The sequence below is a fragment of the Mastomys coucha genome, unplaced genomic scaffold (assembly GCF_008632895.1).
Source record: "Mastomys coucha isolate ucsf_1 unplaced genomic scaffold, UCSF_Mcou_1 pScaffold23, whole genome shotgun sequence".
NCBI lineage: Eukaryota > Metazoa > Chordata > Mammalia > Rodentia > Muridae > Mastomys > Mastomys coucha.
The window spans coordinates 54,900,127-54,926,644 of record NW_022196906.1 but is presented as its reverse complement, the minus strand read 5'-3'; the positions used below and the strand labels follow the sequence as shown (position 1 = coordinate 54,926,644).

General features: G+C 45.7%; 1 protein-coding gene and 1 long non-coding RNA gene across 3 annotated transcripts in view; one reads left to right on the top strand and one right to left on the bottom strand.

Annotated features, from left to right (window-relative positions):
• Positions 1-6,291: 6,291 nt before the first annotated feature.
• Positions 6,292-16,155, bottom strand: LOC116073024. Its single transcript, XR_004111639.1, has 3 exons — positions 15,811-16,155; positions 14,942-15,252; positions 6,292-6,593 (listed from the first exon to the last, which is right to left on the bottom strand). It is a non-coding gene; the product is annotated as an uncharacterized LOC116073024 (long non-coding RNA).
• Positions 16,156-21,914: 5,759 nt separating this feature from the next.
• The window catches only part of Thsd4 (thrombospondin type 1 domain containing 4), a 585,726-nt gene continuing 581,122 nt past the window's right edge, over positions 21,915-26,518 (top strand). The window contains exon 1 of one of the 2 annotated variants that reach the window (XM_031346065.1): positions 21,915-22,100. The gene's annotated coding sequence lies outside the window, so the exon portion shown is untranslated. Of the gene's footprint in view, positions 22,172-26,518 lie in introns of both variants that reach the window. The other variant, XM_031346067.1, reaches the window with a different exon arrangement.

Sequence of the window (26,518 nt, the reverse complement as noted above, 5' to 3'; positions counted from 1 at the left end):
AAGAGGGTGAGAATCCTCTACATTCCCAGGGAAGTTCCTAGGGGCAAAATAGTCTCAAATAGGAGCTCTGGAGTCAGCAGAAATATAGATTTACCCACACCCACACCCTGGAAGCAGGGAAGCATGCGAGTTACCTGATAAAGTTCCCAAGTGCAGAGGAGCACACGGTCTTCCACCCATGCCCTCTTTCCTGTCCACTCCTTCCTTGGCTATCCATCAGTGGTAGATCCACATAGCAAGACCCACAGACCATGGCAATGCACTATGTGCCCATTCCGAGCCCCACAGTGTTTCCTTAAAGAAACATACACATGGAAATGGAGTTTCTTGAATGGTTCCTGGATACTTTCCAGAGGAGCTCTGGCAACATGTACAACCACCTTTTTTATTTTCCAACACAGTAACAAATATTTTCTGCCTTTCTTTAGCACTGGGACCAGGTTTGATGAGCATTCATGTGACAGTTTTCAGGGCTGGGGTGGGCAAACAGAAAGGATCATCACTATGTGGGTACAGGGAAGAGATCCTAGCGTTTTCTTCCAAATGAAGGAGTTTTAAGCTATGGAGGTGGGAGAAAATCTCCATGGAAGAGAACAGAGAAAGGAAGAAAGAAATAGATGAAGGCATTGGGGCCTTAAAAGTGAGGTGATAGCCAGGCAGTGGTAACTCACGGCCTTTAACCCCAGCACTTGGGAGGCAGAGGCAGGTGGACTTCTGAGTTTGAGGCCAGCCTGGTCTACAGAGTGAGTTCCAGGACAGCCAGGGCTACACAGAGAAACCCTGTCTCAAAAACAAAACAAAACAAAAAGTGAGATATCCATATAATTTGTTCCCAAACTGCAACACCTTCAAGTGTGACAGGGAGCCAGAGTTGGTAGTGAGCCTGGGAGATCATCTGTAGGCCATGATTGCATTGAACAAACAGGGTATGTGATTATGCTAACATCAGGGTTAGTCTACTGAGCAGGCTGCTGGCCATTTCTGCTATTTGTGAAGCCCTGACAAAATTTATGACAGAAGGAGCTAGGGGTCAGGCAGTCACCTGAACACAGCCCAGGGCGTGATGCCTTTGGAAGCCCCTCACTGGGAGCCCTTTGTGAACTGAACTTTCTGGAACTTGTCTTTTGTGGCTAGCCCAGGTCTGACTCATCGTGGTCACCTTCATCCTTCCATGGGGACGAGCGAGGGATGAAGAGGGCAAAACAGAGTGTGTACATGCTTAACCAAATGTCCATGGCGACTTGGACATTTAATACAGTCATCACAATAATCAATTGTGTCAGTTGTTGAACTAGAGTTACAGTTCTGTGGTAAACATGCTACTTTCTTCTTCATGTGATATTAAAGTAACCATGATCCGTATAATCTCCCCCTTGTAATTTTACTTAAAAAAGATGGAGATCCATATAGCTCAAGCTAACCTCAGACTCTCTATATAACCAAGGCCAACCTTAAACTTCTGATATCCTCCGGCCTCTGTGCTAGGATCACAGGTGTGCACCACTGTGGCCTGATTATGTGGTGCTGGGCACAAAACTCGAGGCTTTGTACTTGGTAAGCGAGCACTCTGCCAACTGAGCTACACTCATAATGCCTTAACTTCCTACCCAGGCCCTTTATTCTATGTCTTTCTATGTCTCCCAGGATCTTCATCCATATGTACAATAAAGTAAATAAAAAATGTTATCTCTTAATCCCAAAGGGCCATTTCAACAGGTAACTAGAAGAACGTGCATAGCTGGAGTGCCTTCGAGGTTGCCCTCCCCTTTGACTCTCTAACCCTTTATAAGCCGGACTTCCCTCAATCGCACCCCTTCCTGGTTTAAACCAAACTGAAAAGCTAGCCCTGATTTAATCTGTGTCAGGGGTGGTTTATTCAGGTTCAGATGAACAAGGCCATTCTGCTTGCGAGAGATCTCTAAGAACCAAGTCAACGTTGGTTAAAAAGCAGTTTAAATTGGTTCCAAGCAAGTCAAACCCAGCCTCCCATGATCCAGCTTGAGAAAGCTAGCCTAAACAGGAAAAATGGTTCCAGAGGGAGACAGCTCTGATTCAGTTTACACTGACTGATTGAGAGCAGATAAACCTGCATCTGTCCTACTCTGTGGATTAGACCGGGGGAGGGCAGAAGGCAGTTCTGAAAGGAAGTTGGGTGTGGCTATCATGGCCGCCTAATGTTGAGGTAAAGGGTGTGAAGTGACTCTCAACAGAGCAAACAGACTCTAAATGAAACTAGTTTAAGATCATATATATCATAGCACACCGCTTTAAACTGCCTCAGATTGGCTCTGATTTCAAAAGCTCTGCCTCGGCTGATTAGAACCAGCTTTGACCAGTTTAAACCAGCTTGAGCTAGCTGCATTGCCAGATGGTTTCATAAGTACTTCAATTATATATTGACTATGGAGGAAAGATATGACTAGATTACTATTGTTATTCTACATTATACCTTTTCTGGCACTGAGGACAGAACTTGGGACTTCAAAAATGCTAACCACACACTCTGAGGCTCCCCTGCATCTTACCGTCTACATTTTGCTTTCATAGATTATTGAAATACAAAGTTACCTATAGAGTTGTATTTACTGGTGTCAGTCTCTGTGCATCCTGAGGAGACCAAACCCCATGGATGTTAATTTCCTTGTATAAAACGGTACAGTATTTGCACATTTGTGAGTACATCCTTATGTAACCCCTAAGTTAGCTTTAGATTTTTAATCATACCTAGTTAATATCAATTATGCAGATAGCTGTTGTGATCAATTGCTTAGGGAGCACAGAGATTATCAGCATAGATACAATGTTTAAGGAAAGATTTGATTTATTTTTAATTATGTGTGTTTGTGTGGGTGCAGGTGCCCTTGGATGTAGGCAGCCGCTCAGACGATTGAATCCAAGACATGCTGCGGCAGCGCTAGACGATTCTACTGCGCATGCGCCCCTCCCAAGTAGGCTCATGCAGGTGCCCCTCCCGAGGGGGTTCATGCAAATTAGGTGTTTCAGGAGCGGATGTATGCTAACCAATCATGCGTCAAACCCGAGCAGGTGCATGCTACCAAACCCCTCCCAAGCAGGTGTATGCTAATGAGGCGATAGCCAGGAACCAATCCAGGAGGACTTGAGAGCTTGGGCTCGAGTATAAAGGCAGTGCTAGCAGAGCACCTGGGGCCATGACATTCCACGCCATTCCATGCCACTCTGCTGAAGCAAGAGCAGTGGCAAGAGCAGCAGCGAAGCAGGAGCAGCGACAACTATGCAGAGACAGGAGCATCGGTGATTACACAGGAGCAAGAGCTGCTGCTGCTGCCGCCGCTGCCCATTCTGCAGAAGCGGGAAGAGCCTAAAAGAGCCATAACACTTAGGAACCTAAGAGAGCTGTAACACTTGGGTACCTAAAAGAGCTGTTAACACAAAAGAAAGTTTCTTGAGTAAACCGTTGAGAGAAGAAGTCTCGGTGTTTGGTCATTATTGCTGCCTTCCAGGCGAGCAAAGCCGCCATTTACACTCGGAGGCCAGGATGGGCATCATGGGATCCCTTCCGGTTAGTGTTGCAGGTAGTTATGAGCCCTGATGTGGGTTCTGGGAACTGAACAACAGTCCTCAGGAACACTATGGAATTTTAAGGGTTGAACCATTTGCCAGCCCCAGATACAACTTTCAACCTGTTGTTGGATAAATCCATAGAGTGGAATATGTGGATACAGAATTGGTTTTCACTGTTCCTCTCTGACCACCCTATATATAGTTAATCCAAAGAAGGATGTTAGGACTGAGGCTGGCAAGATGATTCAGCAGGTAGAATCATTTGCTGCCAAGTTGAATACCTGAGTTAAATACTTGAGAAACACATGACAAAAGATGAGAAGTGACTCTTGAAACTGTCCTCTGCTCTCACAAGTGCACTATGACACAGCCCTCCAACAATCAATCAATCAATGTAATTACATTTTTTTCACAAGTAGGTGTGGTAAAACATATCAATAATCCCAGCATGAAGAAGCTGAGGGAGAAGGCACACACGTCCAGGTCAGTGTGGGCTACATACTGAAACCCTGTTTGTTTCTGATTTAAAGGCTCCTTAGTGATTTACACATAGTTATGTCCACTGGTTTAGAAGTTCCTTTTGATGTTAAAGCACTTATCCCTTAAATTATTTCTTACACTTTTTACCACCTCAAAGTTTTAATCACATTGGGAGTGATCTGTTTGCCTAAAACCACTTTTTCCCCTTCATTATCTAGAGATGAACTTTCAGCAGTGGAAGAAAGCTCTGTGTCCAATGGGCCGGCCTTTGCATGGAGATATTTTTGGGAAAGGTTTTCTTTTCATGGGAACAACACAGTTGGATGACTTCATCCAAAGTAATTCATGAGATGCCAAACCCTCAGGAGGGTACATTTTCAGAGAAGTCCCTGAGGATCCAAGAGGACACTGTGTCCCTGGGCAGAGTCACTCTGTAAATAAATCGGCCACTGCTCAGCAACCCTTCCATAATCTCAATGACAATGAAGTTCTAATAAACGCTTTCACATTTCTTTATTAGAATGATTTCTGATCTAAAGCATCCATTGCAGGGACCACCATTGTTTATACGGAGTCACAGACTCTTTGGCTGATGAATAAGGGTCAAAATGAATTCAGACTCATGCTGACCACCTAGAAGCCACAATTAGTAGATACTTATTTATCCAAGAAGCTAGAGACTGGTCAGGTTAAAGTATAACCCAATTCAGATTAACAACCAAAATGGAAAGATAATTCATATGAGCCACATTTTAAACATATATCTTTCCCAGACAGAAAGAAAATATTGGACTTTGTGTTTCAAAACCAGATACCCACTAGCCCTCATACCAGGTCTAATCTGATCAAACTTGTTTAAACAATTCTCTGCAAATACAATTTTTCCTTAGTTGTTTAAACTGGTTGCAATTGAATTAAAATGAGAACTGCCTTTTAATGGTCTCACAGTGACCTTCAGGGAGGTCAGGTCTTGGCCAGACTGAATAAAATGTCTGCCTCCTACTGAGTCCCCACTACCCACCAAGGCCCCATTTCTCTGGGGGGCAGAGTTGCTTCTGACCTAGCTAGGAAAGAATCCATTTGTTCATATGAAGATGTGCCACATCCCCTTGGAAGGAATGTGTATTCTGCTATTAGACAGGGAGGGCAATAAATGTTAGTTAAGGTGTCAAGTGGTTATTGATACTCTATATTTTTTTTTTCTGATTTCCTGTCTACTTTCACTATTGTTGAAAATCCATAACAAGTTTATTCATTCAGTTCTATTGATTGTTGTGACAGTTTTTATTGTCAACTTAATACCGTCTAGCGTCACTTGTGAAGAGGGAACCTTCAAACGAGAATGACCCGTGGCCATATATCTGTGAGAGGTTGTCTTGATGATTGTTATGGGAAGGCCAGTGGGAAGCACCATCCCTAGGCCATGTCTGTGAGAGGTTGTTTTGATAAATGATTGTTATGGAAGGCCAGCCCACTGCAGAAGGCACCATCCCTAGGTACTATCCCTAGAAATGAAGACAGAAGACTCTTCTAGGTGGAGGGAAAGTAAGAACCTTCAAGTCACCACATCTTGCCTGAAAGAAATGCTAAAAGAACATTTCCACAGTAAAAGGAAATGAAATGTCAATATGTAACAGTAATGCACACAGTGATAAAGGAGGAGGAGCAGCTGGTGTGGTAAACATTTAGAAAAATCTAAGTTCTTTAGAATAAATGTGACAGGGGAAAGGAAGATGGTAGTCATGATCTTGGGCCGTGTGACCAAGGAAGTGATGTCCAGCATTGGCCATTTTGTACTGGTTAGAAGCAATTCATAGCAGCTATCAGTATTTAAGAAGGATTATGCAGGAGCATACATTCTCTATGAGTGGGGGCTGTTTTATCATGTGGCCACCAGATTTGACAGTAAGAAGACAGATGTTCAAAAGTTAAATGCAACTGCCTACTTCTTACAAAACTCGTCTTACTTAAAACATGACAGAGAATGATGTAGCCCAAGTGGTTCGTGACTACTTTCCCTTTGCACAGTGCTAGGATTGTAAGCATGCTCTATCCTAGCTAAGAGATTTACTTTAAATACCATTGTGCATGTGTGTGAGCAGGTGTTTCTGTGTGTGTATGCGTGTGTCTGTCCATGTGTGTGTGTGTGTGTGCACATGTGAGTGTGCATATGCATCCCATGGTGTGTGTGCATATGTGGGTTGTAGGAAACTTTCATGAGGGAGTTCTCACCTTCCACAGTGTTGAGGCAGAGATTTTCTGCCCTGAGTACTCCTGGCCTGGGAGCTCCTGACAGATTTTTCTAAGTCTGCCTTCCTTTTCACTGCGCACTGGGATTACAGATGCTTGCCTCAGCGTCCACCGTTTTACACAGGCTCCAGGGCTCTGATTCACCACAGGCTTGTGTGGGCCTGCTTTGACCAGCTTGAGCAACCTCCCCGGACTTGGATATGTAATTGTTGATGGATAATATTTTTCTTCCAGCACTGGACACAGAATTCTGAATTGACAGATCTTTCTTTCAACACAGTAAAAGTGTTATTCTAACTCCTTTCTGCTTCCATGCTTTGCTGAAAAAAAAAAAAAAGTACAGTCACTGGAGTTATCGCTTCCCTATGTGAGGGGAGTCCTGCTATTTTCAGAAATACTCTGTTTTGGCTTACTTCAGTTTGATTCCTGATGTGTGGATTCCTTTGATTGTATTCAGTTTTGGATCACTGAGCAGCTTCAACTGTTTTTTTTTTTTTAAATGAACTGTGGGAAGTTACTCTACCATGATAGCTTATATTTCTTTTCCACATTCAACACCATTCCTTCCTCTTTGTCTCCAACAGTATAATAACATAAATATCAGACCCCTTAGTTATTCCCACAGGTATCCCAGGCCCTTTTATTTTTTTCTCTAATTGTTCAGATTAGATTATTTCTATATTTTCTATTGATATAGCTTTAATTGATATAACTTTGACTTCATTTCTACTCAATGAATTGTGTGTGTTTGTGTGTTCATGTGTGTGTTTATGTGTGTGTATGTTTATGTGTGTGTGTTTGTGTGTCCATGTGTTTGTATGTTTGTGTGTATTCACATGTGTGTCAGTTTGTGAGTGCATGTATGTGTTGTGTTCATGTGTGTATGTTTGTGTGTTTATGTGTGTTCATGTGTGTGTGTGTCCATGTGGAAACCAGAGGTCAATGTCAGGCTTCTTTCTCCATCACTTCTCACTTTGTTATTTGAGTCTGGATCTCTTATTGAACCTCAAGCTCACCATTTATGCTACACTGGGTAGACCATGAGCCCAAGGACATGGTGCTGGGATTATAGGCACACAGGGGAGCACCCAGCTATTTGTTTGTTTGTTTGTTTGTTTATCATTTAAAATGTTTTTCATTCAATATATTTGATGAAAGCCTCCACTCTCCCTACCCAAATCCATGCTTTCTCTCTTTCTCTCTCTCTCAAATAAAACAAACCCCCAAAGTAAAACCTCAAAACAAACAAAAACAATAAGGCCAACAATACCAAAACAAAGCAAAACAACACAGAAATTACACTCAGAAAACCACAGAGTCCATTTTGTGTTGACCAAGATGCCCTGCCCCAAATGTGGTTGATGTACTCAATGACTCATTGGAAGAAACTGATTTCCCTCTCCCAGCAAGTGTCAATTGCAAATGGCTTCTTGGTTAGGGGTGGGACTTTATACTACTATTTCTCCCTGCTGGAACATTGTCCAATTTGACTCTGAGCAGGTCTCAGGCTGACCCAGCTTCTTCTGATGTGCTGGGACCACAGTTGAGTACTCAGGCCTGGAGAGGAAAGGCTTCACTAACTGAAGCCCTCCACCCCCTCAGGGAATTTTTCAGTTAGTGTGACTTTTTAATTATACATTTTCCATTTGGTTTGTCACTAAATCTTCCATCCTGTTGTCGTCTTTTATTAAAATGTTGTTTCTGGAATATTCCACTTTACTTCATGCAACATGGTCGTTCTCACTTCTTTCAAGGTCTTGACTGATAATTCTAACATCTAAATGTGGTGTTATGGGACCAGGACTTTAATGGTTCTTTATATGCTGAATAACTCTGGATTATATTGTGATAGTTTACTTAACTGTTCATGTGTGTGTTTATGTGTGTACGTTTGTGTGTAATACATGTGTGTTGGTGTGTAATGTGTATATGTCTGTTTCTGTGGGTGTGGCTGTATACATGTGTGTTGATCTTCACTTATGGCAAACAAGAAGAATGGAGAGGCAGACAGGAAGGGCCTGGATGAGATGTCCCAGCATAGACATGCTTTCAGGGACTTATTTCCTCTAACAAAGCTCTATCGCCTAATACCCCACTCAGTAGAAACTCGTCAATGGATTAACCTGTCAGGGACCTTAGAAGCCTCATGATCTAGTTACCTCTCTAGGTAAACTGACTGTGGGCTGAGCCTTTGAGAATGTTTCATACACAAGCAGAAGCACAAGAGGAGGAAGGAGGCCAGTGCTGGTCCAGGAGAACTTTGAGCTCTTCTCTAGTTAACCTGCCCAATCTGTTTGGTTATCATTCAGTCTTTCAGATTTTCTAATTGCATTGATTACTCTTCCTTACTCTTTCTTCTCTGGATTGGGAGCCCCTTTTGCTCTTGCTTTTTGTTTTATCTTACAGCCAGTGTCTCACTATGTTGCCCAGGCTGACCTCCAAATCCTGGGCTTGCCTTGGCTTCCTAAGTAGGCAGGACCACAGGCAAATACTGCTGCACCTGCCTTCTGTATGCTATTTATTTATTTATTTATTTATTTAATAGACTTAATTCACTTTATTTTTCTTCTATAAAAACCCTTATGTGGTAGTCACAGCTGGAGCCTGGGTCCTCTGAACAGAGACTTTGGCGTGGGTTTACAGAAGATTCAGTGAAATCCTGAGAAGGAGACTTGCTGAACACAGTCTCTTTCCAGGGGTTGGAGGTCAGGAAGCTATAGGTCCTGGAGATGGCATCAAAAGTGGACTTGGTAAAGTTGCCCAGGGTGGCAGTGAAGCCACTGGCTGATGTGTAGCTGTCATCCATATCAGCCATCATCAGGAGCTTCTTGGGTACAGGAGCAGAGTCAGTGTTTTCAACCCAGAGCCATAGTGGCCTGTCATCTTGCACAGAATTATGGGGCTTGCCAGTCTTATCCCCCTAATAGCCTCTCTGGTTGGCCAGTCATGACCCTGGAATAGCAGTTCCTACCTCTTGGAGCACTTATCACCAACACCAACGTGAGCATTGTAGCCTCCAATGGCGACAAAAGCCTTAAACCTGGACCTCCAGCCAGCCTGAGCTTCTTCTGCTCTGTCAGGATCTTTAGAACCTCATCCTTTAGGGATTTGCCCAGGAAAAAGCCAATAATCTCAGATTCCTCAATGGGCAGGGAGAACAGGTAGATCTCTAGGGACTTGATCTTCATGACCTTAACCAGGCAGCCCAGCTTGCTGATGGGATCCGCTCCTTGCTTTAGCTTTACCTTCATGAGACCCTTAGCTGCTTATGCTTTTTAATCCATGATAAATCACAGTTTAGTGAGTACAAGTACTTGCTGCCAAGCCTAATGACCTGAGTTCTATCCCTGAGACCCACATGATAGAAGGAGTGAACTGACTCTGGAAAATTGTTCTCTGTCCACTTCAGACATGTCGATGCACATTCATGCAAATAAGAAATAAATAATACGGCTGGTGAGATGGCTCAGCGATTAAGAGCACTGACTGCTCTTCCAAAAGTCCTGAGCTCAAATCCCAGCAACCGCATGATGGTTCACAACCACTCGTAATGAGATCTGACGCCCTCTTCTGGTGTGCCTGAAGACAGCTACAGCGTACTTAGATATAATAATAAATAAATCTTTAAAAAAAAGAGAAATAAATAATGAAGTAAATAAATATGATAAAAATGAAAAGAAATAGTCAACAGAATGTGGGAAATGATCTTAGCTTATCTGAAAGATATTTATTATCCTCTAGAGTTTCACTTAAAAACTTTTAGTGACACCAATAAATAGCTCTTTCTTATTGCCTGAAATGATTGGGCACTCCATTTAGAACGTAAAAATCACAGACTGATTTTCCACTCACAACGTCACTAGACTTGGGCCCTGGCTGTTCATCACTCAAAAGGCAACAGCTGGGAGCAGAGAGTCAGTGAGAAGATCAGCCTCAGCTGACAGCTAGCATCCTGAGATGGAGAAGTCCATCTCTCCGAACTTAGTTACATAATAGTATGTATTCATGTATGTGCATGGGAGGTATATGTGGGCGTATGTTTGCAGGTGTGCATGTTCATGTGTGTATTCAGAAGCTGAAGGAAGAGGCCAAGCATCAGTCCTACCACCCTCTGCCTTATCTCTTTTATGCATGGTCTCTTACTAAACCTGGACTGAGCCTGGCAAGCCCCAGTGGTCCTCCTGTCTGTTTCCACAGTGCTGGTATTAGGACTGTGCACATGGCCACATGTAGTTTAGAGTTTAGTACATGGATGCTGGGGCTGTGAACTCAGGTCCTCTTGCAGTCATCGATCTTACCCACTGAGCCATCTCCCCAATGCCTAACAGGGTTTCTAGGATTGCAAGCTGGTACAACCACTCTGGAAATCAGTTTGGTGGTTCCTCAGAAAATGGACATAGTATTACCTGAGGCCCAGCTATACCACTCCTGGGCATATACCCAGAAGATGCTACAACATGTAATAATGACACACGCTCCACTATGTTCATAGCAGCCTTTTTATAATAGACAGAAGCTATGAGGGAAAAGAGCCATAGTAAGACTTCATGTTGAATATTCATTTTTATTGCCCTGGGCATGCACCTCCTTTTCATTCCTCTTGTGGAAACATCTTAATCCAGCATCCTCTTGGGGCTAGTTCCTGTATCTTTAGCAGCCATGGTCCTTTCTTTCAAGTTAAACCCCACAGCAGTGTATATGCTTTGTGTTAGTTAATGCATGGGATTAACAAGTAGGGAAGAGAATTACTCATGTTGATAGTACAAGAACGTCACCAGGTGTTCTGGGGCCTGGGAGTCAAAAGAGAGATTACTCAGCAGCTTGCCTCTTCATCACTCCATTACAGCTGCTCTTCAGCATCGAGAATGCTGATCAAGGGGGAAGGAACGGACCTTGCAGGAGTGACTCTCATAAAGGAGCTGACACCATCACAAGAATGCTTCTACCAGAAAATAGGTGGGCTCTGAGGATAAGCAGCCCTCCAGCTCTGCTTACAGCAAGCAACCCAGCATGCTACAGCATCTACCTGGAGTCAGCATCAGACCCCAACAATACAGCTTGGTTTCACAAGACTGTCTCCAGTTCTGATGCCAGTCACAAGTCTGAATAACTGTAGACCAGGCTTTCCATAAATATCTTCCCAGGGTTCAGTTTTCTAGGGTGTCTTACAGAACTCAGGGAAACACTGTATTTGAGCTTTCTGTCTCATTAGACAGGGTGTATATAACAGCCAGAGAGGGACCAGAGAGATACAGAGACTTCTGTCCCAGGGAAATAGGGATATGCTATCTTCCTGGCATGTGCATTCATTTACCAATGTGGAAGCTCATCAAATCTCATTGTTTCAGGCCTTTTCTGACCTTTCTTTCTGCATCTTTCCACCCATTCCTGGACGTTTTCAGGAAGGCTGAAAGTTTCAGCCTTCAGATCACATGGTTTTGCTAGTGATCAGTGCCAACTCTAGGCTATCTAGGGCCCCTCTCTGAAATCCCGTTAGTCTAAACCACAGCCACTAACAAATAGAAACCATCCTATCAAAATGACCAACAACTACCCACCATGCCTCTTGGAGCCCTAGCACTTATGAGCTCTCTGAAAAGTTCCCAGAATTCTGAACAAGTTACAGTTTTGTGCTTTGACTTTGATCTAGACCCCAAATCTATGAAATGGTGAGTGGCTTTAGAATCTGATGGAGAAAATAGGGACAGGACAGTGGCATGGCAGATGTGGATGAGGTCACATGCAGACCTGCAAGGTGCCAGAGGCCCCGGGTCTGTGTTTTTAGTACTGATTCCTCCTACGTATGACTGTGCTCTTTCCCAGAAGCCTCTACTCCTCAGAGCCAGGTGAGGTTCCCTACGCTCTGTGGGTCAGAGTCTGTGGTGCATTCAAAGGCAAGAGTGGTATTTAGGAATCATAGTGGAGGTTGCTTTCGGAGCAATCAGGTTGCCAGGTTTTATTTACAAAGGCTACCATATTTTATTGTAGCAACTGCGCTAACAATTATAGCGTTCAGTAATAAATTCCAATCTCAGTGGCTTAATACAATAAAAGATCCAATAGGGACTTAGGGGTCTGGGCTAGTCTCAGGCCTCTGAGACTCAGGCTAGACAAGGCACCCACCAGCCTGACCTCTCTGTGAATGAAGATCGTGGTCTATATGTTTAACTCACTGGATATTGATCAACGTTCTTTTATTAAGAAAAAAAAAAAACAAAAACAAAAAACCAAAGAAACCACATTTCGTTTCCAAAGCACATCACATGACCACCGATAAGTTCAAGGGGCCAGGGAGGTGAAATCCTCCCTTGTCACATGAGGGAGTGGCATCCCCACTGCAAGACCAAAACCAAATAAGAACAACAGCCGAAAACCTCTCAGACTCTATAAAGTCACAAAGCGAGCAGAGCAGGGATCACGGGCGCATGCCCGTTCTCTTAGCTCTTGCACACGCACGTGTCTTCCATGACTTTGGGGACCCCTTCTTCATAAGCCCTCCTGCAGAGGACAGTTTTCATTAGCTTCAAGAGAACTTCAGATGCTGACAAGGAAAAAGTTTGACCTCCCAGTTAAAGTTAATCTTGTGAAAGTGGGTTTCTCTCCTCCTCTTGCAACAACCTGAAGGAAAGAAGGAAGACTGGAGGGAGGCTAGGAGGGAAACAGGCCGGCACCCTTGGACCCACCCACGATATCAGATTACAGACTATTGAGTGATGTGGGTTTTTCTCCACTCTGTGGTATTTTTCCATCCACAAGACAAGGTCAGGAAACATTTGTATCTTAATCCCCATTCTTGTTCTTGCTCAAGTTTGTTCTCAGCTTGGTCTCATACCCTTTCTTCATCCTTAAGAGACGTCTTGTGACAACCCATGAATGGCAACCTAGCTAAGCCCATCAAGGATGCATCGAAGCTCCTCAGCAGGAAGGGGGAGAGCATGAGAGTCTGTTCCCACACTGCCACTGGAGTCAAGTTAGTAGTGAGTTAGACTTAAGCCTCTTTTCAGAAGAGAGTTCTGGGGTTCAGCGAGGTTAAGTGTCTGCTCAACATCACATGGTTAGAGCCCAGAATAACCCCAGCTATTATTACTGTCCCCACCTCCAATAACTATTTTTTTAAAATCTATTCCACTTGGCAGCCTTGCATCTCTCCTTCCACCCCTAGAACTGCCTTGATACCTGCCAGACAAGGGAGGGCTCTCCACCTTGCCTGATGGCATCCACAATCCAGGAAAAGTTTTATTACTTGTTGCAAGTAAGAGCAGTGAGGTGGGAATTAATGTGGGAATTTGTTGGAGAGCTTGTAGATACAGGAAGGTTCATGTCAGGGCAAGTGCCTTCCTGAGCATGCTCAGTAGAAGGATGGATGCTCAGTATAAGCATGCTCATCACACTGTTCAAAGAGGGAGGCTGTTGGATATATCCTTCAGGTTGTAAGAGCATGTGTTCAGAAAAGAAGAGGTGGTAGACGTACATGCTCCTGGGCAGAGAACATAGTGTAAGAAGCAAAATTTACACTAGGTAGCCTGAAGGAATGAGTCACAGTGATCTGGTGGCCTTGGCTGGTTCCCATGCAGGTGTGTTAACAATCTCTTAAAGGGACAGCAGCTTTCTCCCATGGAAGTCTGCCAGGAAAGATGGCCACACTGCTTAGTAGCTAATAGCTTGCTGACCAACACAGATGGGACAGGTCTCACTCATTGTGAAGGGGACACAGGGTGAGGTGGTAGCCATGTAGCTCAGCTGCTGGGCTCCAGGTTTAAGGAAAATTGCTTCTTGGACCTCAGAACTCATTATGAGCACCTAGAAGCTTGGGGGAACAAAACTAAGTTCTGGAAAGACACACAAAGAGAGTCAGAAACTGCAGGTGCATGCTACCCAGGTGGGTCTCAGGACAAACCTGTGTGTGTGTGTTTGTGTGTGTGTGTGTGTGTGTGTGTGTGTGTGGCCTAGTGGTGCTTTTATTTTACTCTCAAAGAAGAAAAGGAAATTGATAAGGTGAAGTATCTCCTTTACATGCGGCTAAAAATACCCAGGTTTAGCTGGGTGGTGGTACATTCTTTTATTCCCTATACTCCATGGCAGAGGTGGGCAGATCTCTGAATTTGAGGCCAACTTGATCTACAGAAAGATTTCCAGGACAGCCAGGGCTGCACAGAGAAAACCTGTCTAGAAAACACACACACACACACACACACACACACACACACACACACACACAAAGAAAGAAAGAAAGGGAGGTTTAATGTGTGTTGAAATTTGAGAATTAGAAAGCTACATGAGAACCCATGAATTTGAGGCTAGCCTGGACTACATGCAGAATAAGAGTGGAAAAAAAATCTCTTAACCCTAGGATTCCATGAGTTTAAACAGGAAAAGATGGGCATAGCATGAAGCTGGCCCTGGAGACGATGCTGTGGTTTTTGAACTGGCACCTAATTCAGAGGGAACTGTTTAGGGTCAGTCTCTAATAGGAGACCTGTGACTCTCCCCAAATCAAAAAGCATGGGAGCTTGGTCCATGACCAAGACATAAGCTGTGGGGGCTTTGTCCTGCAGCCCTGATGTGCCATTGTGGCTATATGGCAATTATCCACACTGTGGTGAATGAAAGAAGTGATTTCAAATGCAGCTTGAAATTTTTTTTTTTTGAAAAAAGAGAAGCCACATACTTCTCTGTGTATGTCATGTTTCCCCAGATGGATCCACAATGAGCCATGTAATTTCCCTCTTGCATTTTCTGAGCCAGTGGTAGATCCGAGAGCTGGAAGAGGCTTCAGAAGATGCGTGAGTGGCGGCTCTTTCTTCCAACAGGTGTAGTTCCACTTCCCCCTCTTGGACCGATGAGGCAGCCGCAGCTGTAGAGTGTGTGTTTTTCCTATAATGGACAGCCAAGACTAATGCTGACGTAGGTTTTGGGACTCGGCTGTCTAACATTAAACTGCTTCTTATAAGCGATGGCCTCCCTGCTTCATGGTCAGAGCTGTAGACAGGAAACATTAAAGGGTAAAAAGGAGCAGAGGGGCCTGGGGAAAGGTTTGTCAGTGGCCTACATGAAGACCATTGCAACATCCATGCAAAAAGCCAGTTGTGGTGACCCATACTTCAGATCTCAGTGCTGGGGAGGCAGAGCCAGGTAGATGCCTGGAGGTTGCTGGCCAGCCATTTTAGCCTGATTGGTGAGCCGCAAGACTCATTGAGACACTCTGTCTCAAAAGCCAAGATGAAGAGTGTGGTTCAGCAGTTAAGAGCCCCGGTTGCCCTTCTAGAGGACTTGGGTTTGATCCTCAGCATTCACAAAGTGCCTCACATCTGTGTCTAACTCCAACCCCAGAGGATCTAACACTCTCTTCTAGCCTCTGTGGGGGCCAGGCACACATGTGGTAGGCAGACATACATGCAGGCAAAAGACACTTAAATAAAATAAAACAATTCAAAACCAAGGTGGATGGCTCCTGAGGAATAGCCTCAAGGTTAACCCCAGTCTCTGCATGCATGAACACACATGTGCAAGGACATATATATAAACATAAACACATACCTGCACACAAAATTTATACTGAGGCAGTTAAGTCTGGTGAGGAGTCACCATTGGCCCCCAGTCTTTGGAAGAGTGGCGGGATGAAGGTGCGTGAGGCAGGTGAAGTCATCAACTCAGGCTCCACTTGGCTTTCTGGGCTGTGGCACCTTGATTTCCTACATAGGCTGTAGGCTGTAGGCTGTAGGCTGTAGGCTTTGCTGTGTCTCACAGGCTTTACTAAATGTCACCTTCAACCAGAGAGCCAATTTGCTAAGAGGGAAAACTGCCAAGGAGGCCAAAGCCATAGTTATTTCCAGCGATATAAGTTGATTAGCTTCAAACACAGCAACTGCTTCCTGGAGGAGCTTTCAGCCACTGCCTGTCTCTGGGGTTTGCAGTACTGACCACAGTGGGTACAAGAGGCATTGTGTGCAATGTGTGAAGGACAAGGCCTTATTAGGAGACTCTCCCAGGAAGCAGGGAGGGTAAACAACATTCCTTTATAGTGATGGATTTCTTTTATTTTTCTTTGAATATTTTCATTACTAGAGAATTGTGGAGTTACTTTTTGCATTACTTTATATATATATGTATATATATATATAGGTATACATATATATACATATATATATGTATATTTTAAAAATCAACAAAGGGGCGACCCCCACTGGGATTCCTTTTATTTGTGGGGAAATGACACAACTTTCAGAAATGCTCATGAACATCCCTGATGGGAAATAGGCTAGCATAGAACAACTTTCTCCATCATTTAAAACCATATACATTTCTATTTGTTGATTGGCAGCTACCACTCCAGGCTGGGCCACTCCCTAATTCATCATCTAGGAAGGCAGATCTCTCCTGCTCTAGTCTTTAGCTTCTATTGCTTTCACTACAACAAGGCCTTTGTGGTTATCTAGTGTTTATCCACCTGGCAAGTGCTTCCCAGTCATCCCAGCTAATCCCCTGCCTCACATCACTCAGTTTTCTCTCTTGGCACTCTGAGCCTTAGACACACCAGGCTGCCTCTGTCTCCCTCTGGCCCTTCACAGGTGGTTTCCTTTCTAGAACAGATCTTTCCGTTCTCTCCTCTCTTGTTTGGGTGCCTTGGCTCATCCTGTTCCATCCTGATTCCTTTCAGGGTTGCATCTCTTAGTGAGAGGCAACTTCATATGGAATACTGCCTCCTGTCTGAAAGAGGGGAAAAGAGAAATCATCTGAATGCTTGGAATTCCAAAAGTGGTGCTGGACCAGGTAAGGACACTTTGCTATCTCTGCTGACAGGATGTGGGTAAGAGAGAGGAAGAGAGAGAGATGGAAATAGAACGGGCAGAGCAAGATAACTTGAGGTGTGCCTGAAGCGTCTGAGACACTTCTAGGGAATCTCTGACAGCCCTCTCCCACTCCCCACCCCCGACAGTCCATCTAAATACTTTGACCCCTGTGACTTCAGAGACTGTGGCTGCAGACAAATTAGTCTCTGGACTATCCTGTAGTGTTGCTACAGGTCAAGTTGCAGCCAGCCATAGGAAAGGACACAGGCTCAGTATGTAGTACTAGTCAGATCCCTGGAAGAGGAAGGAAAAGAAGCAAGCTAAGGAGATAAGTAGAAAGTTTATTGTGAAATGCTTAGATCCACTTTACAAATGGTTTATTTTTAATCTCACCTTTTTATTTATATTAGGGGAACTCATATGATAGAGAGTTTGTGGAAGGCAGAGGACTGCTTGCTGGAATCAGTTTTCACGCTCTACCATGTGGGTATTGGGGGTCAAACTCAGGTCATCAGGTTTGGTGGCAAGCATCTTCACCTAATGAACCATCTTTGTTGGACCCCAAGAAACAGTTTAAAACAATACATTTACTAGCACTCGAAGAGACTTTATTGTTGTTCTTTTTATGGTTTCTGACAAGATAACCTGCCAAAGCAACTTTGAGAAGGACGGGTTTATTTTGGCTCCCTGTGCCAATGTCCTGTTTGCTCCCTCCTTTCTGTTTCTGTTTAGTCCAGAGCCCCAGCTAACGGGATGTACCCCCCCCCACCCCACTGCAGTTATCCAGGTTGGCTTTCCCTACCTTAATTAAACCCCTCTCACACACATAATAGTGTGTCTCCTTGGTGATTCTGTAAAGCTGACAGGATCAATCTTCGAACCATCTCTCCTTGTCACTCATTTGCTCTGAGCACAAGCCTGCTTTGACTTTACGGTGTATATAAATTTCCAAGCAAGAAGATGAAGAGAACTTTTTACAAGAACCATGATGGATTCTTGTGACTCAACAGGAGGTTGAAATGAGGGGTTTGGATCCATGTCTGTTTGCTTTCCGCCTTCAAATGCTAGCAGCTAACACAGTGGTTTCCCTCCCTGCTGGGACACAGCCCCTGAAGTACCACATGTGTGCATTCAGAGCTTGGAAGTCTGGCTTCAAGAAACTGTCCACCGGTTAAACGATGTACAGCCGCATGACTCTGGGCTATGCTGCCGCTGTCTCCTCTCTGGCAGTCCCAGGCTCCTTGGTGATGGGAGGAGACAGAATCCCATGCTGCTTTCCTTCCCCAGGGATACACTCAGAATCCACAGATTCCTTGGATTCTGAGACCCCAGCACAGCACTCTTCACATTTTCATGAGCCCTCTCTCACCCCATGTGATTGTTGTCCCGCCAGCCTGGGAGTGTGTGAGCAAACACAATGCCATGTAGCTCTCTGAAAAGGGCAGGTTTGAAAAGATGGCAAGCCCCACAGGGTGACTAAATTGTTTCCATCCCACCGCAAACAACATGATTGCATAATTATTTTGGCAAATTATTTTGGGAAAACAGGTATATTCAGGGGGTCTCCTCCATGTGCCTAGCTGACATGTTGCAGAACGATTACAATTTTTTTTTGTACTATTTTAGGGGCCACCTTTAGGGCTAACAGGCCAATTGGTAGTAGCCACACAGTAGAGGCTTTAATGAAGCATTGAAAGGGGCCTTTAATCAGAGTTTCAACCAAGAACATGGGCTGTTTTCGGAGGCGGTAAGAATCACATGTCCTCAGCTATGTGAAGGTGGTATATATATGACATTGGCACTTCAGCAGACACTAGGGCTAAGTGACTGCAGCTGGCCTATAACTGTAACCAGAAGCACCTGCCCTTCTTTACCTAGTCGTTGGGTGAGGGTTAGTAGGTTATTTCATACATAGGACAACATCCTTCCCATCTGACTCATACATGCATATACACATATATAAATATATACATATAAACACACATACATACAAGCATACATACATACACCTAGAAACATTCATACACACATACAAACACATATATATACATATATAAACATACACACATGCATATACATAGAAACATACATAAACATATATACATATATACAAACACACACACATATATAAACATGCATACAAACATATATACATGCTGTTGGTATTCTGTCTGGACTCCACCCCCATAGATACCAGCTAGGTAGGCCTGGTCCTATAAAAGGGGCTGCTTGACCCCTCCTCTCTCTCTTGCCTCTCTCTTACATCTTGCCCCCTTGCTCCCCTTCTCTTCCCCTCTCTCTCCACATAGTCATGGCCAGTCTCCATTTCTCTACTCCTTCTCTCTGCCTTTCTCTGCCTCTACTACTCTCTTAACTCCCCTCCCCATGCCCCAAATAAACTCTATTTTATACTATACTATCATGTGGTTGGTCTGTCAGGGGGAAGGGATGTCTTGGCATGGGCCAGCTGAGCCACCCTCTTTTCCCACACCCCGCCAGAACATATATTAGTACCACTTTCTCTTGTTATGATCACAACACATGCATATACATACAAACATATATACGTACTATGTACATATATAAACATATATACAGACAAATATACATGCATACATAAACATACATACAAACACATATGCACATATAAACATACATACAAACATATAGACATATATATGTTTATACATACATGAGTTAATAATTAGATGTGTAACAGGGCTGACAGTAAACTGTGGGAAATGAGAAGCCTCCCCCTCTAGCATAAAGTGCTCTTATATAAACCATTCATCTTATAATGACTGGAGCTTGTTTTAAAGATTTAGTTTTATTTATGTGTATATGTATGCCTGTGTGAGTGATTGTCGTGTGTGCAGAGCTCACAGAGGCCAGATGAGGGTCCAAATCCCCTGGAGCTGGAGTTCCATCCTGCCCAATGTGGGTGCTGGAAAATGAGCTCTGGCCTCTGGAAGAGTGGCAAGGGCTCTTAACTGCTGAGCCATCTCTCCAACATTAGTTTTAAGTCCACCATTTCTTCAAAAGTAGAACAATAAAGAAGCCCATGCCCTTTCCTTGTGTTCTGTCCCTGCCTCATTCTGTTACTAAATATACTTTGTCCTTTAAGAATTCTTTTTTTTTTTTTTTTTTGGTTTTTCGAGACAGGGTTTCTCTGTGTAGCCCTGGCTGTACTGGTACTCACTCTGTAGACCAGGCTGGCCTCGAACTCAGAAATCCGCCTGCCTCTGCCTCCCAAGTGCTGGGATTAAAGGCGTGCGCCACCACTGCCCGGCAAGAATTCTTGATTTCTGGTGGTGCTGGGGATAGAGCCAGGGCCTCATTCATGCCAGGCAGGCACTCTGCCCTCCACTACACCCCAAGCCCTGTGTATGCTCTTTGTTTTGAGATAGGATTTCCCTAAATTACCCAGTTTGTACTTGAACTTTCAATCCTCCTACCTTAGCCTCCTAGTACTTGGGATTACAGGCCTGCCTGTACTACTAGGCTCAGCTATGTTGTCTGAAACATAGTTTCCCGTAGCTCAGGCTAGCTGCAAACTGGATATGAAGCTAAGGATGACCTGGACCCCAGATCCTCCTGCCAAAGTGTTGGGATTCCAGGTGTGAGGTCATCACCTGGCTATTGGTTTCAAAAGGATGAAATGAGTTAGTTTGCAAGATCTCCTAGAGTCACTGGATCTGGGTCTGAGACACCCAGGATCCTTCTAACAAGGATCCAGGCCCCAGGTGCCTCTCATCAAAAGTTGTTTGTTTGAACCAGATGGACTCAGTCAGCCCCAGCTGGATCCAGGTGCCAGGCTCTCAAAATTGGCTCTCCCTCTTTGGCCCCATCCTTGTGCTTCCCAGCTCCCCTTGTTATTGTTTTAATGGTGGGGTATCTTTCCTGTCTTTCACTTTTTTTTTTCTGCTCTCACAAAGCACACCACACCCATCCCTGATGTGGCCTAGCCCTAAAGTAGGATGCTTGCAATCTGCCACCACCCACATTAGCACAAGGGTACACCTGCCCTTTCCCAACATCCCCTGTAGGCAGGCTTTTGAGGCAGCCATAAACAAACAGGCTCATTCACATCAAGGGAGAGGGACTCCTGTGCCTAGAGGCCTCTTCAATTGTTTAAGGTCAACCTGCCCTCTCTTGAAAAAGGGGGGTTGGGAGGGATGGATTTTCCTTGCTTCTCTCAGCTCTAGACACATGGGTTGAACTGAAACATTTTAGCATCTTGTTTGGACTCAAGAACCTGGGAGTGTGACCAGCTCTATGGCTTCATGACTTAACAGGCAAATGTGCTTGCGACCAAACAGGAGGACTTTTAGATCAGGCATGCGTGCTGAGTTGTCCTGGTTCGTTCTTAGGGAGTATTTCTCTTAGGGATGCTCTCTAACCCTGGAAGCTAGAAAGGAAAGCTTTACTGTAAACCAGCCTCGACCCCATGGTTGCAGCTGGAATGGCTGTTTCTCAATCCTCAAGGATAATCTTGTCTCTCTGGTGCAGCAGTCCTTCAAAATCTTCCACCAACCGCTGGCTAAGATGAAGGCAGACTCTGACCTTCAGACTCTTGCTCCACTGCCTTCTCCTTTGCCCTCCCATTGACGGCCCTGGGTAGCCCGGGGTCCCCTCTAAGTTCCACGATCACCACTCTCCCGCCCTCTAGCCTCTGTCCAGACGGTCTTTGCCTCTGCTGCCTCTCCTGATGGATGTCCCTTCTCTAGGTTCCCAGGGGTCCCTCTTCCCCTGGGGTGGTTCGGTGGGCCAGGGCCCGCTCTCCCTTAGGCGGCCGCCAGGGGGCGGCAGGGGCGGCTGGAGGTGACAGCGGGAGGCCGCGCGGGAGGGCAGGGCGCGCGGACCGCGCTCTCGACCCGCAGACTCCGCGCCTGAGCCGTGCGCTGGGCACTCGCTGGCCGCCCGCGCACCCGACACACCGGGGCGCAGCGGGAGCCCGTGCGGGGCGGGCGGCCGTCCATGCGGCGGCGCTCGGGAAGCACGCGGGGCTGAGGAATCCGCCGCTCCGGACCAGCCCAGGTGAGCAGATCGCGCAGCCCGGCCCGCCGCGGTCTGGAGCCCGGGGCAGCCCCGCAGACTGGAGCGCTTGGGTACGTCGGGGCCCGCGGCAGCTCGGGACGTCGTACCTGCTTCTTCCCTTTCTCTTTCCTCTTCTGATTCCTCTTTCTTTCACACTTCCCCTTCCTCTTCTCTTTCTCTTCCTCTTCAACTTCCCCTTCCCTTTCTCTTCCTTTCTTTCCCCCTTTCCTTTTCCTCTTCTTTTTCCTTTCCCCTCCCTTTCTCTTTCTTTTCTCTTCTCCTTTCTTGGAGGCCTGCTCTGCCTTTATTCCCCATCCCTGACCCTCAACTCTAGGGCTTGGCCACCAGGGGTTGGGGAAAGCAGCCACTGGCCCTCCTGAGATAAGCGCAGCAGCTCAGAGCTGAACTCACAGAGTTGCACCTACAGCACTTGTTGTCCCCACCCCAGCCTTGCTCCCTTTTGCTTAGCCTAGTTTTGCTGCGGAGTATCAACACCTCTAGGGCCCCAGCCCCGGGCCTCCATCATTCTGGTTTCTTAGAAAGCCCCTGATCCCCACGTCAGGATAATCATTGCCACCCAGTGTCAGTGCTCGCCTAACTGGACTTGTTGCTGTCTCTGTACCTCTAGTGCAGCTCATATACCCGTGGCCCTGAATGTGAACAGTTAGCTTTTGACCACTTTGCTCACCTTGAAGTGGGAGAGATCTGGAGGTGAAGTGTCATTTTTCTTAGAAATAGCTTCAGCTGTGTCTTGGGAAAGAGGATTTCGAGGTACCCACTTAGCACATGGAATTATGGGTCTAGTGAGCTCTTGAGCAATCCCACCGCTTTCTGTGCTGTTAAAAGCGCATCCCTTGCCAGATAGTGGCTCACCCTTTTGCAGGCAGTAGGTGAATTAAATAAACTTGGATCTGTGGCGCTGAAGCCCATTAGACTCTGGAGTAAGTGAAATAGATAGCCAGAACTCAAGGAATTTTTATGTCCAACTTTCTTTGCATCCGAGACATCTGGGCATCAGCTAAAATCTCCCACCTTTTAGAGCCACGGTGTTATCTCTGATATCGTTGACATCTCTGACCGGTAGAGATGGAAGCAATGCAGTTGCTGGCCTTAGAGAATCGTAACTGGGTGTCTGTGTACAAAGGTGCAAACAGTTTTAGATGTAGCCCTACTCAATTCCTATAGATTTTTGTTGGCACAATAGTTGAATTCCTTTGAAAAGCACAGTTCTGCCCTGGAAATTAATGTGAGGAAGCAGATGAGAGTCCCGGGACTTTCCTACAAACCTCTGCACTCTGCAGGGCTGGGGCAGGGAATTCCCAAAGGTCCAGCCTGCAAAATGAGTTTGGGTGGTGAGAATGTGTGGAGCCCCTACTGACACAAGTGACTGCATTGGCCTCAGGGAGGGGATGATGGGCTCACGTGATCTCCATGTCCAGCCCAGGCCCGGGGGTACCTGACTGTCTTACCCTCACTCTTCTGAGCTGTGAAGTCTCTCCAGCCAGGTGTAAAGTAAGGAAAACCACACCATTTTGGGAGGAAGATCAGGGCTTGAAGTTTTTGCTTTTGCCTAGCAATCTTGACTGTTACCCACAGAGTCTGAGCATGGCTCTTTCCTTCCCTAAAGAAAGTCTCTCCAGGACTTCACTTTTAGCCCCATTGGCTGTTGGTGTCTGTGTTCAAGCCCCGCCACCCCTAGCACTCGGATCCCATTCTCTACATGCATAGCTCATTTATCACAATGCCCTTTCCGCATTCTTTCATGATATCTGAAATTATTTTCCTGCCCCTACCTTAAATCATGTCCAAATTACAGTAACAATCTCCCTCCTGACTCGCAGCCATGGGTGGCTCTCTTCATTTTAATCCATCTTCTTTCATGCTGACAGATTAATATTCTTGAAATTCTGACTTCACCACATCATTCCCTGCAAGAAATCACAATGGCTCTCCAGTATTCGCTTCCATTTAATTTGTCTTCGGCAAATATTCTGAGCATCTGTTGTGTGCCAGGGACTATTACTGTGTACTGGAGGCTTATAAGGAGCAAGACTGACTGGATCACTGCCCTCCAGGGGCTGTGAGGAGAGTAGCTAATAAACGACCACCCAGGGAGAAAGAAGAGAAGTAAAGGAGCCAAACAATGGGGGGGGGGAGAGAGAGAGAGAGAGAGAGAGAGAGAAAGAGAGAGAGAAGAAGAGGGAGAGGGAGCGGGAGAATATCCATGTGCAGATACTGATGTGGGAGAAAATGATTCTTATGCACAAACTAGCTTTGAAGACCTCAGCCGCAGGCTGTCTTTTGAACCAGGGATGAGACTTTAATGACAGATGCAGGATCTATTGCAAATAGCACGTTCTCTCTCTCTCTTTCTCTCTCTCTCCTTTTTCCCCTCCCTCCTTCCTTCCTTTCTTCCCTCCCTCCTTCCCCCCTCCTTCCCCCTCTCTCTCTAAAGCCCAGGCTGGCCTTGAGCTGAGCTATTCATCCTCCTGCCTGGGTACTGGAGTACTGAGATATTACCATGCCTGGCTTAGTGTCTCTTTCTTTCTCTCTCTCTTTCTCTCTCCCTCTCCCTCTCCCCCCTCTCTCTGTACACAAGTGTGCATGTGCCACATGGGTACAGAGGCCATAGGATGCCCATCTGAGTCTCAGGGATATGCCTGTGTTTGCCTGCTCAAGCACTGTGCCTGGCCTATTTATTTATTTATTTATTTATTTATTTATTAGCAGAGGGCTTCACTTGGGCCTTAAGGAGCTAGTAGTGTGGAATTGGAATTGTGATCTTAGAAGAGCCCCCCACTTTTTTTCTTAAAGGGGGCCTTTGAATGAAGTTTTTGAAAGCATACTACTTCCTTCTTGCCCTGTCTGAAAGCATCTGAGCCCAGCCTTCTGCCCACACTCTCAGAAAGTATTAAGAAGATCAGAATACCTTGGTTTGACATCCCAAGCTGCTGGGGCTGTGATGTGAACTGGAAGGTTACCAGTAGGCCTGGCCAGGCTAGCCACAGCCGCCCTCCTTCTCTAGCCTGGTGGCTGACAGGTTCTCATTTAATAGCTCTTTACATTTTACGGGAGTTGAGGCCCCATAGACAAAGCCTTGGCACATAGTAGGTACTCAATATCACTTCCCATCTCTCCTGTCTACCCTGACTGATCAGTGCTTGACAGAAGTGGGTACTCACTAAACATTCCAGAAGAAACCTGCATGCAATCTCAGCTCCATCAGGTGCAGGCTTTTGTCTGATGGATTCTTAGCCCTGCACTCCAGCCCAGCAGCTGAACACACAGCTGTCCTATGGTAACCAGCCAGCCAGCATCCCATCTTTTTTCCACTTTCTGTCCAGTGTCCCTGGGTCCTCTGAAGAGCACAAGCACCGGGTAGACAGTAGGTTTGTCCCCATGATCATTAGTCATCTCGGGAAAGTAGCCACTTTTAGCTTATTTCTCTTTCTTTCCCTAAATCTTTCAGCAAAGCTGATGCTGTGGTCTGTCCCTGGGAGCCTTAAGGATTCCTTAGGTGGAAGCCAGGTAGTTTTCTCCCTCTTTTTGGGTGTGGTCCATGGAGTCCTGAGCCAGGCTTGAGCCTCTTTGTCTTGTCCCCGGAAGGGTGGCACTGGACAGCTCACAAGCACCCTCCCAGGTCCCTTGGCAGGCTGCCCGAGGCCTGGCCAGCAGGGAAGACAGAGGTAATGAGTGATTAATGGGTACCTCATCTAATCTCCTGCCAGGGGAAATGAAGGACCAGTCATGGGCTGGGAGCTGGTCTTGACCTGCTCCAGGTGGGCTTGGAATGTGCCCAGCTCAGGATGGGGATTAAGGCTTGAAAGACAAGAGGAAATGAGATGTTAACCCTTTAGGCCAAGGCTCTCTGTGTCCCAGCAGGGAAATGGCAGGGGAATTATCTGCAGGCATCTGAGGAAAGCTGGGCATCACTTTTGATTTATCGCAGGGATGCAGCCACGTGCCTCACTACTGTAGGCATGGTCACCAGCCTGGACTTTGTGATCATTTTCTTTGCGGTGGAATCATGAGAGAGATGATTAATTTCTGCTGCCCGGGGCTGCCCCGGTTGCTGGGAAGCTACCTGCTAGCCTCCTTGGAAAACTGCTGATGGTATCAGCAAGTGGCAAATTTACAGTTATTGAACACGCTTTTTCTCCTGAAACAGTTCAGCCAACAGCCTGTCCTTTCCAGGAAGACAAAGAAGGCATTTGCCCCTGGGCTACAGACAGGCTTTCCACAATGGAGTATCATCCACTCCTACACCAGCAGCCTATATATGGAGAACAGAGGGTGACAGCTCTCCAGAGGCAGCTGCTTGAGTCCCAGCCTAGGTCCCAGCACATAGACTTCAAGCAAGGTCCTTAACCACTGTGCTGTAATTTTCCCACCTGTAAAATGATGCCTTCATAGTGTGG